Below are 17,918 nucleotides of genomic sequence, written 5' to 3'. Positions count from 1 at the left end.
ACATCAAGATCCCAATATGGTGAAGCTCTTTCTACTGTGAGTCCCTGAAGCTGACACTTGAGTTTCACTTGGCGCTTTAGACCTATAGCTCTGATATGGTTTGCATATTTGTTCCTGCCCAAACCTCATGTTGAATGATCATCCCCAATGCTAGAGGTGGGGCCTGGTGGGAGGTGTTTGGATCATGGTGGCAGATCCCTCATGGCTCCGTGCTGTCTTTGTGACAGTGAGTCCTAGTGGAATCTAGTCATTTAAAAGTGTGTGGCACCCAACCCCCAACCCAAACTCTCTCGCTCCCATTTTTGCCCTGTGATATACCTGTTCACTCTTTTAGCAAAGTTCAAGTCAACAATACAGTAGTATTTGCTATAGTCACCATGCTGTACATTAGATTCTTGGAATTCATTCATCTTGCAACTGAACGTTTGTACCCTTTGACCAACACCTCCCTGTATCCCCACCCTCAGGCCCTGGCAATGCTGTGAGCTGACTTTCTAAGATTCTACTTACAAATGAGATAATACAATATTTTTTGTTCTGTCTGCTTCTTTTTTATGATTTCTATTTATTTATTAAATGTCTTGTTTTATTGATGCATTGGTTTTCTGCTTTTGCTGGGTCCCAGGGCTGATGGGATTACCTCCAGATCACAGTTTGTGGTTGGTAAGGCTGTTACCAGGTGATCGAGCTGGCACGAATATCGTCTGATCCTTGGGCATTCTGGATTTCCAGAATGTTGGTCAGTAGGGCTGGTACTAGGAGAAGGGTCCCCTTCAGCTGCAGACAATGGGCCTGTTACCAAGTCTGTAGGCCAAGATGCCGCCCTGATATTTAGCCTAGACTCTCATTTCTTCTATGTCTCTCCTTCCTTCCTAGCTACTCGACTGTATATGCATTATGCTTCTCCCATCCACAGGAGCAGGTATTGGGCAGTGATCTCCCTTCATTCTTTCTGATCTTTCTAGACTGTTAGTGAAGTTTGAAGCTTTTTTCAACTGTTTGATCTGTGAACCCCTGTGTCACAAAATGAAGTCTTGTGGACCCAGAAGTCTGGTATTTAAAGTATGTGGGAATTTCTAAGAAAATGTACTTATTATTTCTTACTTTCAACTAATATTCAGTTCATGGTTGTTCAAAGGAGAAAAATGGTGCCTGTCCATTGTTTATGTCTCCTGCTTGCTAACGTGGCTGTGCACTCATTAGTTGGAATTTTCCAGAATACATGGCTTGGGAAGAATCATTAATATTTTCATGATTCCAGATGCCAGTTGACCTGTAGTATTTTTTACAAATTATTTCTTCATATGCATTGTTAGGTCAACTTTGCCTTCCAGAAAACATTTAAAAAGCTTTCAGTTTGTGGAAATTCAGTGTGAAATGAATCTTTATTGACATAATTACTTGTTACCTCACACTGCTAAGCATGTTTATGGTTTTCAGATGTGCATAGGCCAAGAAAGTACCACATAGCAAAGGTGATGGTCCTACATCTGCAGAGATTTCTGTAAGAGAAAGCAGACTGCACGTAAGAGTAAAAACAATAATACAATGGTAATTAACACATTTACTGAGTATATAATATGTGTAACACTTTATAATGTGTTACCTCATGTAATACAGATGCCAACAACCCTCTAAAGTAATATCTGTTTAAAGATAATTTTAAGCCGGGCGCGGTGGCTCAAGCCTGTAATCCCAGCACTTTGGGAGGCCGAGGCGGGTGGATCACGAGGTCGAGAGATCGAGACCATCCTGGTCAACATGGTGAAACCCCGTCTCTACTAAAAATACAAAAAACTAGCTGGGCGTGGTGGCGCGTGCCTGTAATCCCAGCTACTCAGGAGGCTGAGGCAGGAGAATTGCCTGAACCCAGGAGGTGGAGGTTGCGGTGAGCCAAGATCGCACCATTGCACTCCAGCCTGGGTAACAAGAGCAAAAACTCCGTCTCAAAATAAATAAATAAATAAATAAATAAAATAAAGATAATTTTAAGTATTTCATAATAGATCATACCAATAAATAAGATCGTATTGCATATATTAAGCTTTGTGCAGTGACAGTGACAATGACGTTTGCAATGTGTAGGCAATGAATTTTATCCAAAGCATAATATTGCTGATTGAAAACTTTTCCCATATTACGTATACCACCTCAGGATCTACTTTGTTTTTGCAAGCAAAAACATATTTCACCAAGACTTGGAGGCAGTAATTCATTAGAACCCTGTAAAACCAAGAAACTCTATTTGGAATTTAAGAGGAAGTATACATTTCAGAGGCAAATAATATATTGCAGTAAATGAAAAAAAAAAAAGAAATTTTATTATTGAATAATTGCAAATAATTAAAATTATTCATATTTCCCGCATTTTTTCTTGTTCAGTGTTAGTAGTATGCTTCATAAAATACTATGCAGCCTTGTACCTATAAAATATTTTTTGAAATTGTAGCCTTGTTCATTCATTTAACGTTTTTGTATACAGCGAAGAGTATTGCTCACTAGAAACATGACTGAATCAGATATACTTTAAAAATACATTTTCTAATGTTCAGGAACTGAGACTGTTTAATTAAATCATCTAATATTCAGAAAATTCTGGAAAGGATTTATATACACAAAGAGTTTAGGAATAACACATCTGAAAAGATTCAGTAAAAAAATATATATATATATACTTAATGATTTGGAGTTGAAAAGAAAGAAACTAAACTATACCAAAATTAATTTTTTTAAGTTCAAAGTATGTAACTTATATGTTTCTGAGGTCAGAAAATGTGCCATATTTAACTTAATGTTCAGCATATAATACCATTTTGCATAGAAATTACCACTGAGAGTTTTTATAATAACAGTGGTCTTCTCTCTATTGGAGAAAACAATTCCATTAATTCGAGGGGCTGCATCATGCCTATGAGTGGTCATTGTTAAAAAGAGAGGTACGAGGAGAGAGAGAGAAAAGAGAGTCAGTCATATTTACACTCTTACATTAACGTGCATATATTCAGGTGCCAGAAATTGCGTGAGGGACTAGAAGCAAGACACTACTCTGGGAATCTGTTCTACTGTGTCGTTAAGATATATTATGATACACTCTGCAATGAGGGCCATGAGTACAAAGGAATATGCATCACAAAAGAAAAAGAGCTGCCCCGCCCATCCTATGGAATCAGGGAAGGTTGTTCTCATGTGCTCTCTTAGTTCCCACTGCTGATACCAACTTTAGGCCGCCATTGTGGCTTATAGCCATAATCTCATACCTGGTCATCCTGCTTCCTGTCCCTGCTCCTCTCAACTTCAAATATGATTTAGAAGCTTTCAGTGTCTCCACATTATGCTCAGGATAAAGTACAAACATTGCATCGTAACTCAAAAGTTTCTTCATGATTGGCTGCCCTTTCCCTCCATCTTCATCTCTAGCTACTCTGTTGTGCTTGACTCCTAAAGCATATTAAACTACTTTAAGTTGCAAAAACATGTTATTTCTCTCTTACTTTCTGCCTTTTGTTCATGCATCCCCAAGTTCTAGAATATCCTCTTTCCTCTTACTGGACCATTACCTGGCTAATTCATACTCATCCTGTAGGTCTCAGTTTGGATCTGTACATCCAAGCCAGAACTATGAGTGTTGTCCTAGACTCTTCCCTTTACTTCCTTCTTTCCATTCAATTCATCACCATGTCCTGAAAATTGTAAGACTAAGCATCTCTGCTGTGGGTTACTTGAAAAATTTCCCCTACTTATTAAAATAAACCTGCATGGTTGGTATTCATGTTCCTCTTTCTCATGTGGTGAAACTGAAGCTAAGCGATATTAAGTTACCCACTCAAGATCACACCCTTAATAACTCATAAGCTAGGATTTGAGCAAAAGTCCACTTGACTCCAAAGACAAAATGGTCTACCACCTTGCCTTTTCAAGGCAAGAGATATGCTAATGACCATTTTGTGCTTGTTCTAAAACAATAGTACTTTGAGACTTTTCATTTTATTTGTTTCTTCCATGGTTATGCAAAAATCAGTGGCTAATAGAATTGGCACTAGACTTTTAAACATTTTCATCTCTTCAACAATTCCTTTAAGATTTCTACTTAATGCAGAAGCTATTTCAAGTTAAGCAGTGAGACTCGACTGATTGTTGCTAATGTATTTCTAAGGCCTAGAAATGAGGAAATAGTTGGAAACTAAATTTAAGCAGCATTTCATTTTGTATCGAGGAAAATGTATTATTAAAAAGTATCACAGGCACACTGTAGGAAATTCATAAAATAATGACAAAAAACAAGTGAAATGTAAAATCACTTGCACTTATTCCTTCCATGAATAACACTGTGTCAAATTTTGCTGTCTACTTTTCTTAAATGAAGTCTATGTATATCACATTGTATACATACATATTATACCACTTACTACCTGCTACTCACTGTTTTGATAAAGGGGGAATATTGACATGGAAAAAAACAAAGTGTTGAAATCAAAGTTCTTGCAGCATGGTGGAATTATATTTAATGGTAGAATTATATTTGTGATTTAAATACATTTAAATTTAAGAAATAAAAGTGGCCTGACTGAGGCAGAAGTCCCTGCCTTTCCATTTGTTGGTAAATTCACTTAAGGGATCATGATCAACCTATAATCCCAAATTCAAAAAAGAAAGGCTGTTGTGAATACAAAAAGTAAAATGAATGAGAGGCTACTTTTACATTGGAAGAATGTGGACTAAACAATGGGACGTAGGCAGCTGAGTATCTATGGGTAATCCTATGTTGACTTTGACAAGGTCAATGGCTGTTCCTCTCTGAGGAGTGCCTCCTAAAGTAACAGCCATTATAATTTTAAAACCACAGAAGGATCAGGATGAGTGGAATAACAGGGGAAAATATATTTTACTAAAATATAGGCAGGGAAAAGAGCGGAAAATTTCACAAGAATCACTGTCACCATTCTTTATTTTTTTAATTGCATTTTAGGTTTGGGGGTACATGTGAAGAACATGCAAGATTGTTGAATATGTACACACATGGCAGTGTGGTTTGCTGCCTTCCTTCCCCTCACCTGTATCTGTCATGTCTCCCCATGCTATCTCTTCCCACCTCCCCACCCCCCCGTCCCTACCCCATTTTCCCCCAACGGACCCCAGTGTGTAGTGCTCCCCCGCTGTGTCCATGTGTTCTCATTGTTCAACACCTGCCTATGAATGAGAACATGCAGTGTTTGATTTTCTGCTCTTGTGTCCATTCTTAATCATTTTATGCAATAATAGAAAAATTTTAAAACAACTTTGTTTCTTACTTGTATGTACATACCTTAAATGATCATAGCAAGTGGAGCAAAATATTTGGGTAGAGATTGGATACATTTTTATCTCAAGTGTAGAACCACTGAAATGGTTTTGTCTATTTCAATTTGTTCTATTCAATTTCAGCTATCAATAAGTATCTATGAAATGAACTCCTGTCTAAGCTAAGAAAATATGGAAATTTTGCTTTTTTACTCTCCAGTGAAGATTGAAATTGGTTTCATCAAAGATTTAGTTTAATCTAAATTTAGTGTAATCTATATTTTATTTCTGCTACTATTGATTTAAAAGGTTTTATAAGAAAGATAAAATTACAGATAGTTGAAGACAGTGGCAACTGTTCAGTTCCATTTTCTAATATGTTTTAGAAATGATATAGATAAAAGAGAAATAAAACTTCACAGATGTTATGTCCATGGCATAACTTGAAGACAGAGAATCACTCATTTCAAAACAACTCTGACCAGTAAAAGAAAAAACCTTGCTAAATCCTAATGCATGTCTGTTATCCTCCTGCTCCTTGCAAAAACAGACCAAGCAAAAACAGACCAAGAAAAACTACAGGGAATTAAGAGGAAAGCTAGTGAACTGCTGCAGGTTGATCTAAAACCACTGCCAGAAAGACTAAGTTTACCTTCAGTCTGAAGAATACTAAAAAAGTGCCTTGGTAGATCAGAGCATGGAGAGAAAGCATTCTTTGTTTTGTTGATGCCCAATTTGCCAAATTTTTAAATTCATGAGATCATGCTTTTGGTGTCATATCTAAAAGTCTTTTGTCAACTCAAGCTCTCAAATGTGTAGGCATAACTTTATATATTCTATCATCCTTCTGACATCTCTAGACTCTGTAATGATGTCATCTCTCTAATTTTTGGTACTGGCAATTTGTGTTTTCTATCTTTTTTGTTTTTAATTAGTTCGATATAACTTTACACATTTTATGGATTTTCTCAAGGAATTGTATTAGAATGCTGGCACTGAAGCTAAGCCTAACATTTCCTTGCAGACATAGATGCATAGGTTATATCTGTGCATGCTTTCATCCATTCAACAGATATTTGCTTAGAACCTACTAGGAGCAGGCTCTGTTTTATGCACTGGGAATACTTTGGGGGAAAATAAATGCTTTCATAAAACCTACATTCTTATGAAAGAGACAAAAATAAACAAGATAAATAAGTAAAATGTATGGATGTTAGTGATAAGATGAAAAAAATAAAGAAGGAAATGTAGACCTGGAATGTTAGAGGTTGAGATTTTACTTTTAAATAGTGACCAGGGAAGGCCTTAGTGAGAAGGTGACTGTATTAGTCTGTTCTTACTTTGCTGTAAAGAACTACCTAAGACTGGGTAATTTATAAAGAAAAGAGGTTTAATTGACTCACAGTCCTGCAGGCTGTACAGGAGGCATGGCTGGGGAGGCCTCAGGAAACTTACAATCAATCATGGTGGAAAACAAACGGGAAACAGGCACATCTTACAAAGGAAAAGGAGGAAGAGAGTGAAAGGGGAGGTGATATACACTTTAGAACAACAGATCCTGTGACAGCTCACTATCATGAGAACAGTAAGGGGAAAAGCCACTCCCATGATCCGATCACCTCCTATTAGGCCCTTTCTTCAACACTGGGGATTACAATTTGACAAGAGATTTGGTGAAGACAAAAATCCAAACCCTATTATTCTGTCCCTGGCCCCTCCCAAATCTCATATCCCTCTCACATTATAAAATACCATCATACCTTCTCAACAGTCCCCTAAGTCTTAACTAATTTCAGCATTAACTCAAAAATCCACCGCCCAAAGTCTCATCTGAGACAAGGCAAGTCCCTTCAGTCTATGAGCCTGTAAAGTAACAAGTTACTTACTTCCAAGATGCAATGGGGTTACAGGCATTGGATAAATAAATCTGTTCTAAACAGGAGAAACCAGCCAAAGGGAGGAGCTACAGGTCCTGTGCAAGTCCGAAACACAGTAGGGCAGTCATTAAACCTTAAAGCTCCAAAGTAATCTCATTCAACTCCATGTCTTACATTCAGGCCATACGGATGCATGGGGTGAGCTCCCAAGGCATTAGGCAGCTTTGGCATTTGTGACATGTGGCTCAGCAAGGTTCGGCTCCTGTGGCTGCTCTCAAGGGCTGGTGTTGAGTGCCTGTGGCTTTTGCAGATGCTCAGTGCAAACTGTCAATTGATGTACCATTCTGGAGTTTGGAGGACAGTGACTCTCTTCTCACCACTCTACTAGGCAGTGCTTCACTGGGGACTCAGTTTGGAGGCTCTAAACCCACATTTCTCCTTTGCACTGCCCTAGTAGAGGTTCCCCGTGAGGCCTCTGCCTCCGCAGCAGACTTGTGTCTGGACATTCAGGAGTTTCTATACATTCTCTGAAATCTAGATGGAGTCTCCAAGCCTCAACTCTTGCCTCTGTGCACCTGCAGGCTTAACATGACATGGAAGCCATGAAGGCTTATGACTTGTACCCTCTGGAGCAGCAGCCTGAGACATATCTGGGACTCTTTCAGCCACAGCTGGAGCTGGAATGTCTGGAACATGGGGAGCAGTGTCCTGAGGTTGTACAGGGCAGCTGGGCCCTAGGCCTGGCCTATGAAACCGTTCTTCCCTCCTAGTCCTCCAGTCCTGTGATATGAGAGGTTGTCACAAAAGTCTTTGAAATGCCTTTAAGGTACTTTCCCCATTGTCTTGGCTATAAACATTTGGCTCCTCTTTACTTATGCAAATTTCTGTAGCTAGCTTTAATTCCTCCCCTGAAAATGGATTTTTGTTTTCTACCACAGGGTCAGACTGCAAATTTTCCAAATTTTTATGCTCTGCTTCCCTTTTAAATATAAGTTCCAATTTCAGATCATTCATTTGCTCATGTATGTGAGCATATGCTGTTAGAAGCAGCCAGGCTATATCTTGAATGCTTTGCTGCTTATAAATTTCTCCCATTAGATACCCTAAATCATCACTTAGAAGATCAAATTTCCACAGTCCCCTAAGTCAGGGGCACAGTGACTCCAACCTCTTTGCAAAAGCATAGTGAAATGACCTTTACTCCAGTTTTCAGTAAGTTCCTCATCTCCATCTGAGACCACCTTAGCCTGAACTTCATTGTCCCTATCACTATCAGCATTTTGGTCACAACAATTTAACAAGTCTCTAGGAAGTTCAGAATCTTTCCTTACCTTCCAGTCTTCTTCTGAGCCCTCCAAACCCTTCCAGCCTCTCTATCTGTTACCCAGTTCCAAAGTTGCTTTTATATTTTTAGGTATCTTTATAGCAATGCCCTACTTCTCTGGTAGCAATTTTCAATATTAGTTCATTCTCACATTGCTCTAAAGAACTACTTGAAACTCAGTAATGTGTAAAGAAAAGAGGTTTAATTGGCTCATGGTTCTGCAGGCTGTACAGTGAACATGGCTAAGGAGGCCTCAGGAAACTTAGCACCATGGTGGAAGGCAAAGGGGAAGCAGGCACGTCTTCCATAGCCAGAGAAGGAGGAAGAGAGTGAAGGGGTGTCAGGGTCATCATCTGCAGGGGTCTGCAGTTCCTGACTCAGTGATGGATGAGTAAAGTACACTGACACACAGATACTTTGCTAATTCGACTGAGTGTGTCAAGTGACTTACAGCACTCGGGAGAGTGCTATAAACAGTTGTGAACACTGGCTGGCCTTTATTCAGCACACATTAAATGACAAAAACTCTAAAGTCAACACCACTAGAGGTTAAAGATTAAAGGACGTGTTCCCAAAGCAAACACCGTTAGTGGGTAATATCCCTGGTTGACACCACCCCCCTCCCACCACCAACCTAGAGAACCATCCAGAATGATCAAAGGTTAATGAGTAAACAAGTTAGATAAAACCCCCACGTTCTTTTGTTTCTACTCTGATTTCCTTGACTAAGGGGACAGGCTGCCTTCAGTCAAGAACTATAGAAAAAACTCTTAGGCCTTCCAAATGGGTTTGAGACTATATTCTATAACTTTCTCTAATATTTTCCCCTTAATATTTTTGACACCACTCCGAGTGAATCCCCACAAAGGGGGAGGTGACATACACTTTTAAACAAGCAGGTGTCACGAGAACTTACTATCATGAGAATGGAAAGGGGAAAATCCACCCCCACGATCTAATCACCTTCCACAGGCCCTTTCTTTAATACTGGGGATTACAATTCAGCATGAGATTTGGGCAGGGACACAAATCCTAACCGTATCAATGACTTTAAAGTAAAGAAATACCTGAATGAATTGAGAGTATGTGCTCAGGTGTCAGGATACGAGCTTCCAGGCAGAAGGTAGAGAAAGTGCAAAAGCACAAGCATGCATCGTACATAGAGGAAAAGCAAGAAAACAAGTATGGCTGGAGCACAGAGACTGAGTGAGGAGGTCCGAGAGTTAAGAGAATTAGTATAGGTTAGATTGCACTGATTCTGTTACCTCTCTAACCCCCTCACTCAGTAAAGGTCAGATTGTGTCAGGTCTTGTAGGTCATTGTATCTAGATCTAATATCTAGATGCCTGGACTGGGGTGGTGGTAAGAGGTACTCAGATTCTGGATACATTTTGAGATACAGCTCAAAATTTTGAATAATAAGCAGGATTTCCTGATTAAATCACTTTGGAGTATGAAAAAAAGAAAAGTCCAGGAGATCACCATGAATTTTTGTTTTTGTTTGTTTGTTTGTTTGTTTTTTTTTTTTGAGTAAACAGAAAGTTGGAGTGCCACTAGCTGACATAAGTAGCAAGATAGGTGAAGCAGATACTGGAGAGAACATCATTTTGTAGCAGGTTTTCACCAGGTTCTCACCTGACTAGGTTATTTTGCTTAGTCTTTGTCCTCAAATCTGTTGAAAATGAAGGTAAATATTCCACTTAATTAAAACAGAGAAATAGACTTAAATGTTGTATTAACTGGAAGGGTCCCTAGAGGTTGCTTTATTTATCTTATTTTATATTTTAAAATTATTTTAAATTTTTTTCTGGGTACATAGTAGGTGTATATATTTACGGGGTACATGAGATGTTTTGATACAGACATGCAGTGTGAAATAAGCACATGATGGAGAACGGGGTATCCATCCCCTCAAGCATTTATTCTTTGAGTTACAAACAATTCAATTACATTCTTTACATTCTTTTGAACTGCACCATTAAGTCATTATTGACTGTAGTAAACCTATCGTGCTATGAAATAGTAGGTCTTACTCATTGTTTCCTCTTTTTTGTACCCTTAACCATCTCCAGCTCCTCCCAACACTCCACTACCTTTCCCAGCCTCTGGTAACCATTCTTCTCTTGTCCGTGAATGCTTCATGTCCATGAATTCAACTGTGAATTTTTAGCTCCCACAGATGAGTGAGACCATGCAAAGCTTATCTTTCCATGCCTGGCTTATTTCATTTAACAGAATGACCTCCAGTTCCATACATGTTGTTGCAAATGACTGGGTCTCATTCTTTTTTATGGCTAACTAGTCCTCCATTGTGCATAGCCCCACATTTTCTTTATCCATTCATTTGTTGATGGACACTTGGGTTGCTTCCAAATCTTACCTATTGTAAACAGTGTTGCAGGAAACATGAGAGTGCAGATATTTCTTCAATGTATTGATTTTCCTTCTTTTGGGTATATACCCAGCAGTGGGATTGCTGGATCATGTGGCAGCTCAATTTTTAGTTTCTAGAGGAACCTCCAAACTGGTCTTCATAGTGGTGGTACTAATTTACATTTCTGCCAACCCAGTAACAAGGGTTTCCTTTTCTTCACATCCTCACCAGCATTTGTTATCACCTGTCTTTAGGATGTAAGCCTTTTTAACTTGGGTGAGATGGTATCTCATTGTAGTATTGATTTGCATTTCTCTGATGATCAAGGTGTTAAGCATCTTTTCATATTCCTATTTGCCATCTGTATGTCTTCTTTTAAGAAATGCCTATTCAAACGTTTTGCCTATTTTTATCAGATTATTAGATATTTTTTTCCTATATGATTGAGCACTTTATATATTCTGCTCATTAATCCCTTGCCAAAGGGGCAGTTTACAAATATTTTTCTTCTATACTGGCTTGTCTTTTAACTTTATTGATTGTATCCTTTGCTGCACAGAAGAGAGATTACTTTAAAAGCAAGGAAATAAGACCAAAGGGGGCAAATGACACTTTTCTTTCAACTGAACTGGTGATAAATATCTGGCTGATTCTATTGATTAAGTTCTGCAATAACATGTCATGAGCAGAGATACTAATGCTTTATATCACAACTCTGAGCTCCAGCTAAGATCTGAGGAATACTGACTCAAACAACTTTTTAACCTAGGCCAATTATTCTGCTTTTATTTGGCAACAATATAAGTAGGAATAAATTTAACATGAGCTATGGGAATATCTAGGAAACAATATGTTGTTTGTTGAATTAGATCTTCATCATAGGAAAATTATCCTTAATAGGACCAGAAAATGATTTCCTGTCAATAACATTTGTTTTTAGGTAATGTCATTTTGAAATAAAAATGATTTTAACAGCTCTGGGTTATGAGCAGCTGTTCAAAATTAGGCAAGTTAGTTTGTACCTTGGTTTCTAGTTTCCTCAGGTAGAAATTAACTCTCTATGTATTTTGTTTGTTTGTTTGTTTGTTTGTTTTTGTTTTTGTTTTTGTTTTTTGAGATGGAGTCTCACTCTGTCACCCAGGCTGGAATGTGTGGCACGATCTCGGCTCACTGCAACTTCTACCTCCCGGGTTCAAGCTATTCCCTGCCTCAGCCTACCAAGTAGCTGGGATTACAGGTGACTGGCTTCATGCCAGGCTAATTTTTATATTTTTAGTAGAGACAGTGTTTCACCATCTTGGCCAGGCTGGTCTCAGTCTCATGACCTTGTGATCTACCCACCTCGGCCTCCCAAAGTGCTGGGATTACAGGCGTGGAGCACTGCGCCCAGCCTAGAAATAATTTTTATATATTCCCTTCTCTAGAGAAACTTAAGGGAGGTTCTTGAAAAGTGATAAGGTTGAAACAGAAAATTTTAAATGCCCTTCTGGTACGTGCAATTTTTGTTTCTATCATTATTACTTCAGTGAGTAAAATAGAAGTAATGCAGAAATGTATTCCATGCATGCAAACACTTAAATAACTAGCATTCGGTCAGTAACTAATGGCAGTAATGAGGAATCTCTGAGTAGGATGCATAGAGGAAATATGAGCCTGGGCAGGGTTCTCAAATTTAAATTTACTAGCGTAGGAATAAAATATAATTAGTAAAAACTGTTCAAGTTATATCTGTAAAGACTGAAGATGAGCATTCTTGCCATAAGAGAAGAGTAAGATAAGAATAACTTATTTGTAGAAAATAGAACTCTTTTTTTTTTTTCATGTTATACAAAAACACCAAGGCTTTAGTCAACTAGATTTGCTTTATGGTGTACCAAAGCAATGGCTTCACTAGTTTTCACTGGATTTGTTTTCCTTTTCACCTTACTTTAGGGAAGTCATAGAACTTTTATAGCTTGAACATACTATTCTAAGTAGAGGTACATTAATCACGTCCCTGAAAATTGAATACATCTGTAAATGGACGTAGACAGATTCCATTCTTGGCTCAACATAATGGTGGCTCTCCAGCTACTGGCTGCCCATATAGCTTTCAGCATAGTTCAGTATTTTGCTTTTGTAAAATTGGTTTTTAAAAAATGTGGGTAAAAGGGGAAACATGGCAGAAAACCTAGATTGACAACCTTACTCCTAAAGGTAATGTGGAAGAGTTGAATGTCAGTGAGCCCTTTCTCGTCTCTGAGGTGATGTGTTCTGATATGCTCTTTTATGGCAGAGTAGAGCACAGCAGATGCATGGCCAGATGTCCTGCTTGCCACCCAGCCAGCTGCTATAGCTCTGAGGAAACCTGTGTTCCCAGGATGCATTCATGGTCAGCCTCTGACCAACCTGCAGGGGCTCTTGCAAACTGTCAGGGAAGCTGGAGCCAGATAATGAAACACTGACTCTGCTCTGCTTATCTTATTTTAGGAGCTTTCCTCTAAGAGCCTAACAGTGGCAATATTTCTCTTCCTTATTCTACTAAGTTTGTGCTAAGTACTTACTTTTTGTGCTAAGTACTTACTTTTTCGTGCTAAGTACTTACTTTTTGTGTTGTTTGGGGTATGCAAACATGGAAAAGCTATAAAAAATAAGAGAATGCTTAACATAAAAGCCAAGTAATGGTTGGCTGTTGGAGTTCAAGGGAAGACAGTAATTTAAATAGGTACGCAGAGGTATTCAAAGTGATCAGTGATCTCATTCTTAAGTGGGAATGGGTAGGAAAATGGTGCTAATTTTATTATTATTTTTACAATTATAGTTCTTTTCAGCATGTATGCCTAACAATAATAAAATAAGATTTAAAAAATGAAATAGGACATCTGCAAACCTAAGTTTACAGTCTTTCTTTACCACTAATTACCAGCATGAACTTAAGGAGGAAGTTTCTATATATCAGTTCATAACTAATTCTAGGTTTTATTAAGAGTCCACAGATGTTCACAGTTTTTGGGGAGGGGATATTGAAACTCAGCTTTTTTTTTTTTTCAGCTGTATTTTAAAAGAAATTCAGAAAACAAGAGACACCCTCAAATGCTTTTCCTTATGTTGCCTTGACTGTTCAGGAGTGATCTCCAAACATTTCTTCACATATCAGAATAACAAAGCCAACCTCACCAAGTGCTGTGAAAATTAAACAAAGTAACACCTATAAAGTTATTTGGTTCTAGTAAACTTTTAATAAATATCAATTTCCATCCTCCTAGTTTTAGTCAAATTAATTTAATATATATGTACCCATAAGTTTATATCATATTTTTATTGATAAAGCTGGAGAAAGAGGGGTGAATGTATAGTAAATTTATAATTTACCTGACACAATTAGTATGCTCAAAATCAAACTCCACCAAATTGCTGTTACTTCGTTTTTACTTATGGTGGGTAAGTACATTTTACCTTATGACAAATAAAAATTATTTTATGGCCGGGTGCGGTGGCTCAAGCCTGTAATCCCAGCACTTTGGGAGGCTGAGGCGGGTGGATCACGAGGTTGAGAGATGGAGACCATCCTGGTCAACATGGTGAAACCCTGTCTCTACTAAAAATACAAAAAATTAGCTGGGCATGGTGGCGCGTGCCTGTAATCCCAGCTACACAGGAGGCTGAGGCAGGAGAATTGCCTGAACCCAGGAGGCGGAGGTTGCGGTGAGCCAAGATCGCGCCATTGCACTCCAGCCTGGGTAACAAGAGCGAAACTCCGTCTCAAAAAAAAAAAAAAAAAAAAAAAAAATATTTTAAAACACATGGAAAAGTAGTAAGTTTTAGTACTGAGAACTTACTTGGTACACTTCCTTGCAACATCTAACTGTGATGGTAGAGGTAGTTTGTGTAGTATGTTGTTAAACATTTGATTATTGATGATAAGTGAAATTCTATCTAATATTTAAAAAGATTCTTGATATGGAGTAAAATAGTTTGATAAACTTTTAAAACTGTGACAAACCTGGGTGCTCTCCATTCATTTTTCTTTTCATATTCTTCTTTCAATTGCCTTTTTTTTTTTTTGAGACGGAGTTTCGCTCTTGTTACCCAGGCTGGAGTGCAATGGCACGATCTTGGCTCACCGCAACCTCCGCTTCCTGGGTTCAGGCAATTCTCCTGCCTCAGCCTCCTGAGTAGCTGGGATTACAGGCACGTGCCACCATGCCCAGCTAATTTTTTGTATTTTTGGTAGAGACGGGGTTTCACCATGTTAACCAGGATGGTCTCGATCTCTTGACCTTGTGATCCACCCGCCTCGGCCTCCCAAAGTGCTGGGATTACAGGCGTGAGCCACCGCGCCCAGCCCACGATTGCTTTTTTTATTTATTTGTAGATGCATAAAACATTTTGTGCATGGCTCTGTGCTTGGCACTGGAATTCAAAGATAAGTTCAGGTTTAAAGAACACAGGTAAGAAGAGAAAGGGAAGTATATAGTCAGGGATGAAGGTGTAAGAATAGAACACACTTTAAGAACAGTGGTAACAAAACCAAGCACAGAGTATTCTGAAGTTTAAAAACGTAATGCCCTTTTAGCCATGCTGACATCACAACAGAAAAATAAAAAGTGTGTTCTGGTGCACATGGTGCAAATTTAACAGATGGCATTAGAAGACAAGAAGCTATTTAATGACTTCTTAGTTTCTATTTCATTTATTAAGCAGAACAACTTCAAACTGGAAATCTTGAATAATTTTGATGAAGGATTTGAAGTCCATGACAGATGAGGCATTGAATTACCTTAAGTAGAATTCCACAAAATACCAATTTCATGGTAACTCTAACTGGTAGCTGCTATCCTTGATGCTATTCCCTTTTGGTTTACAGCTAAGGAATCCGAGGCTCAGAGGGATGACACAGGTAGTATCTGACAGAGTAAGGATTCCCAGCTCAGCCTATCTTTCTTTAAAGCTTTGTTCTTCCAAATATTTTGCAAGGTTCCCCAAAGTTTTCTCAAGTTCAGGTCCCCAAGGACTCGTTTCTCAGTTTCCCTCAATTTGTCCATAGTTATTCCCACTTGAGATCGTGCATTACACAAGCACAAACCCCTCAGAACGAAACCACTGGGGTGGCAATACAGTTTGTGAGTCCTGAAGCTTGACTCTCTTAAATTGGAACCCTGAGCTGTTAAGGAATTACCTAAATGTTTACCTTTCTGCTCTAGGATAGAAGTGCTAAGTGCTAGAAGTGCTAAGTGCTAAACTGTGAATATCAATGGATGTTTAGCTTCTAACCCTGAGCACTAGACCTTTAGTTAAACTGAGCCAGGAACCAGAAATCCTACTGGGGATGAGAACTCTTGTATGTTCCAGCCCGCAATAATAAACATTCTTCAGGTTTTTTTTTTTTTTCTGGACTGCTGACTTATACAAGTGTGATTTTCTCTGCCTACAGGCTGAGTCTCCTCTTCCCACCTCTCAGCTAAATCTCCTTCATTCTTAGGCTAAGTGACACGTCCTCAGAAGGCTTTTTGTGACTCCCAGACTGGGTGGAAAACTTCTTTCTAATCATTTATATACCACACTATTTCCCCTTTGATAACGTTCATAACCCTGTAATCTTTTGCTCCTCTTTTTTTCTGCCATGCCCTATTTTTTTCTGGCTGTACCCCCATGTGCCTAGCAGAGTGCCTAGAACATGTTGAAGTAGACATCCAGTAAATATTTGAATTGATGAATGAATGAATGAATGAACTGTTACGATCCCAGTGGTGGTGGATGTGATGGTTGATAGTGATATCTGACATCATACCACATCAACAAAGAAAGGCATTTCATGATTTTGGTTTCAGTAAATGAAAACTATTTGCTGTATGGTCCTGCCTCCTGTTTCTCTATCCATGTGCTCTATTATACATAGCAGTCCCATATAGACTGAAACCTGTACTGAGAGCATTTGGAGCTCTCCCACACTGTAGACATTTGGAGCATGTTCCAGACCTATCAAAGTCTGTTTCTTTAGTGCCATTATATCTGGGAATCAGCAGCTTCAGCTAGTGCTCTTCACAAACATTTTGAATGTTTTTATGACATCAGATTATTCTTCTCGCCCTCTAAATCTGAGTTGTTCATCCTGTCTCATATGAACATTCATTTAGAATTTATATAGATGAATCTTAGTTACAGGTTCATTTTTTTAAGATAATAGATTGCATGAACTTGAATGGATGAGTGTCTTTCCTGAAGATAGCTTAAAGAAGGGAAAAATAAGCCCAGAAAGGTGTGAACTGATGATGCAGCAGTTACACATCAAAAGATAAAGTTAGCATTTTTTGGGTGCATAGTTTTTATCAGTAATTTCTTGCTCTTTCTGGTAGTTTAAATTTCTTTAAAAAATTATTTCAATAGGTTTTTTTTTTTTTTTTTAGAGAACAGGAGGCATTTGGTTACTTGGATAAGTTCTTTAGTGATGATTTCTGAGATTTTAGTGCATCCATCACCTGAGCAAGGAGTTAATTATGGCAAAGTGAAATTGTCTCATATAGAGCATATGCTGGGTGTTGTTGGCTCAGTCCTCTTGGCCTACTCTTCATGCTTTGCTTACTGTCCTCTGCCTGTGGCTATGGCACCAATGCAGAACTGTGTGGACTGCATCAATGGGCTCCTTTGCCCCCCGGCATCGGGCTGAGTTCAGCCCATCAGATGCAATGGAGAGCAGGAGAGTAAGGTCAGAGTATCAGTTCCCTTGGCTCTCTCCTTGATGGTGAGCTGTCACCAGGTCAGGGCCACTGTCAAGTGTCCCTTGTCTTATAGTTCTCCTGTTCTGGTAACTGTTCCATCATTATGCCCCTTCAGACAGACTTAAGCCTACATTGTCTCAAATGTGGGCACTGCATGGTGCCATGTTGGATTTCCCTAACTTCTGCACACGTACTCCTACAGTTCCTTCATTAAACTTTTAAATTGCCCAATAATTGAAGTGTGCTTTCCCACCCCCCCCCCACAATCTATCTTATGCAGAGGATATTTGTGGAATTGGAAAATGTGCTTGTGTAATACACATGATAATGACCGTCATTGATAATAGAAGCAAAGCATTTAAAACTCT

At 38.7% G+C, this 17,918-nt stretch overlaps 1 protein-coding gene across 2 annotated transcripts in view; it reads left to right on the top strand.

The window, feature by feature from the left end:
- The window catches only part of TRPC6 (transient receptor potential cation channel subfamily C member 6), a 125,800-nt gene that overhangs the window by 49,831 nt on the left and 58,051 nt on the right, over nt 1–17,918 (top strand). The gene's annotated exons all lie outside the window — the stretch shown is intronic.

Source organism: Saimiri boliviensis, chromosome 6, assembly GCF_048565385.1.
Source record: "Saimiri boliviensis isolate mSaiBol1 chromosome 6, mSaiBol1.pri, whole genome shotgun sequence".
Classification (NCBI taxonomy): Eukaryota; Metazoa; Chordata; class Mammalia; order Primates; family Cebidae; genus Saimiri; species Saimiri boliviensis.
Note: the sequence above shows the minus strand (reverse complement) of the source record. Positions and strands in the feature narration are given on the sequence as shown.